Source organism: Triturus cristatus, chromosome 4_1 (assembly GCF_964204655.1).
Source record: "Triturus cristatus chromosome 4_1, aTriCri1.1, whole genome shotgun sequence".
In the NCBI taxonomy this organism is placed as follows: Eukaryota; Metazoa; Chordata; class Amphibia; order Caudata; family Salamandridae; genus Triturus; species Triturus cristatus.
The window spans coordinates 105558859-105561581 of NC_140585.1; the positions used below are offsets into that span (position 1 = coordinate 105558859).

The 2723-nt window shown below is 49.8% G+C and overlaps 1 non-coding gene across 1 annotated transcript; it reads left to right on the forward strand.

Moving 5' to 3' along the window:
* Positions 1-2292: 2292 nt before the first annotated feature.
* TRNAT-AGU (transfer RNA threonine (anticodon AGU)) lies at positions 2293-2366 on the forward strand. Its single transcript has one exon. It is a non-coding gene; the product is annotated as a tRNA-Thr (tRNA).
* Positions 2367-2723: the final 357 nt, after the last annotated feature.

The following is a 2723-nucleotide window of genomic DNA, read 5'->3' on the forward strand; positions in this document are numbered from 1 at the left end:
GTGTGAGTGCACTGGAGGGGTGTGGCTGTATGACAACAGGGGAAAGGGGTGTGCCTGTGTGAGAGCAGTGTGAAGGTGTGCTTGAGGGAGTGACATGGAAGGAGTGCCTGTGTGAGTGCACTGGAGGGGTGTGGCTGTATGACAACGGGGGAAAGGGGTGTGCCTGTGTGAGAGCAGTGTGAAGGTGTGCTTGAGGGAGTGACATGGAAGGAGTGCCTGTGTGAGTGCACTCGAGGGGTGTGGCTGTATGACAACAGGGTAGAGGTGTGGCAGTGTGAGTGCTGTGGGAGATGTGTACCTGTGTGAGTTCAAGAAAGGCGGTGTGCCTGTGTGAGTGCAGGGGAGGGGTGACTGTGTGATTGCACAGGGATGGGTGTCCCTGTGTGAAAACAGCTGAAGAGTTGTGCCTGTGTGAATGCTGGGACAGACATGTGCCTGTGTGAGTGCTGGGGGAGGTATGTGCGAGTGTTGAGGTGGGAGTGTGACTGTGAGAGTGTATAGGAGGGGTGAAGGTGTATGATAACAGGGAAATAGGTGTGCCTGTGTGAGTGGTGGGGGAGGCAGTGTGCCAGTGTGAGTGCAAGTAAGGTGTGCCCGTGTGACTGCAAGGAAGCTGTGCCTGTGTGAGTGCAGGGGAGGGGTACCTGTGTGAGTGCAGGGTAGGCTGTATCATAACAGGGGAAGAGGCGTGGCTGTGTGAAAGCAGGTGCGGGCACCCCTGTGTGAGTGCATAGATAATGGTGTGTCTTTGTGAAAACAGTAGAAGGGTTGTGTCTGCGTGGGGGCAGAGGGAGGAGGTGCCGGTGTTAGAACAATGTAAAGCTGTTCTTGTGTGCGGGTGTGGTACATGTGTGAGTGAAGTGAAGGGGTGCGCCTGTGTGGGGCAGGGGAGGGGTGTGCATGTGCGAGTGCATGGTGAGGGGATTTCCTCTGTGACAACATGGGAAGGGGTGTGCACGTTTGAGTGTTGGGTGATTGGTGTGTTTATAGCGCAAGGTGAGTGGTGTGCCCGTGAGAGTGCACAATGAACAGCGTGCGTCTCTATATGCAGGTTCAGAGATGTGCCTGCGTGAGTTCACCGTGTGTCTGTATGCGTGGGAGTGTAGTGGGGACTGTGAATGTAGGCTCAGCGGTGTGGCTCTGTGACTAGTGGTGAGTAGTGTGCCGCTATGAGGGCCAGTGAGTTGCGTGCCTGTGTGAGCACAGGGTAAGCGGTGCATCTGTGTGATTGCAGGAGTAGGGATATGCTTGTAAGAGTATACAGAGAGATTTGCCTGTGTGGTTCATCATTGTGATTGAGCTTGTACAGGATGAGTAGGTTCAGCGTGAATACTTACTGAACAGTGAGTCTGTGTGAGTGCAGGGTAGACATGTGCCTTTGTGGGAATGTAATGAGAGTGTACCTATATAAGAGCAAGGTGCATTTTATAAGAGTTGTAGTGCGTGGGACTGTCCAGTAAGCTTGCCTATGTATAGCGTGTCCTTGTGAGTTTACAGTGTGTCTGTATCACTGCAGGTTGAGTGGTGTGCCTCTGTGACCGCATGGTGTGCCTGTATCAGTGCAGTTCGAGTGGTGTCTCTGCTGTGTGAGTTTACAGTGTGCCTGTATCACTGCAGGTCGAGTGGTGTGTCTGTGTGAGTCTATGGTGTGCCTGTATCAGCACAGGTCAAGTGTCATGCCTTTGTGAGTGTATGGTGTGTCTGTATCAGTACAGGTCAAGTGGCGCATCTGTGTGGGTATACAGTGTGCCTGTGTCAGTGCAGGTCAAGTGTCATGCCTGTGTGAGTGTATGGCGTGTCTGTATCAGAGCAGGTTGAATGGTGTGGTTGCATGAGTGATTAGTGTAGTTGGGTGAGGGGTGCACTTGGGTAAGTGGTGTGACTGTGAGTGCAGGGTGAGAGGTGAATGAATGAATGAATGAAAAAAATATGTAATAAAGCGCACTGCGGCCAATCGGCTTCCTGGCGCTTGGCAGAGGTGTGTCACTTTGAATGCAGGGGAAGGGGTTTGCTTGGGTGCAGGGTGCCACGTATTGAAGCCAAATATACTGGCGTTGCCAATGCTTGTCAGCGATTATGAGTGAGATCGTGTGACAATATGAAAACGCGATTGTATTCCCGGGAGTTGCGAGTGACCAGATGAGGAGAGGGTCAGATTCGGCTCGTGAGTTTCTCTGAAAAAGGCAAAGTGTGATTTGAGCTGAATTTTACATCACAGACAATTACCAAACAGAGCGCTGCCACGACTATGGTCTTATTGAATGCCAAAACCGAGGACTCTTGTGCACCGGGGGCGCTGTGGCTTAGTTGGTTAAAGCGCCTGTCTAGTAAACAGGAGATCCTGAGTTCGAATCTCAGCAGTGCCTTTGGGTGCCTTTTAATTTCGGCACACAATGCATGTCACCAATGTAAACTCAAAGCCTATGATTTGACAGATTTTTTTTCTGTTCAAATATTTCTACCAGGCCAATCTACCCAACAGAAGTATCCCCATTAGATACAGATACATGTACCTTGTCACGCCAATTTTTCCAAGTTACGCTAACAAATAATGCAAACGTTTTTACGCTGTCCCTGTCTCGTCCCACACCAACCCACACACATACCAAAACCTTTAAAAAAAATGCCAACTTGGGCATTAAAGCACATAGAAATATAATTCAATAACTCATTTTTAATATTTATTAAAAATCCGATTTAATGGTAAATTCAAATTTGGTATA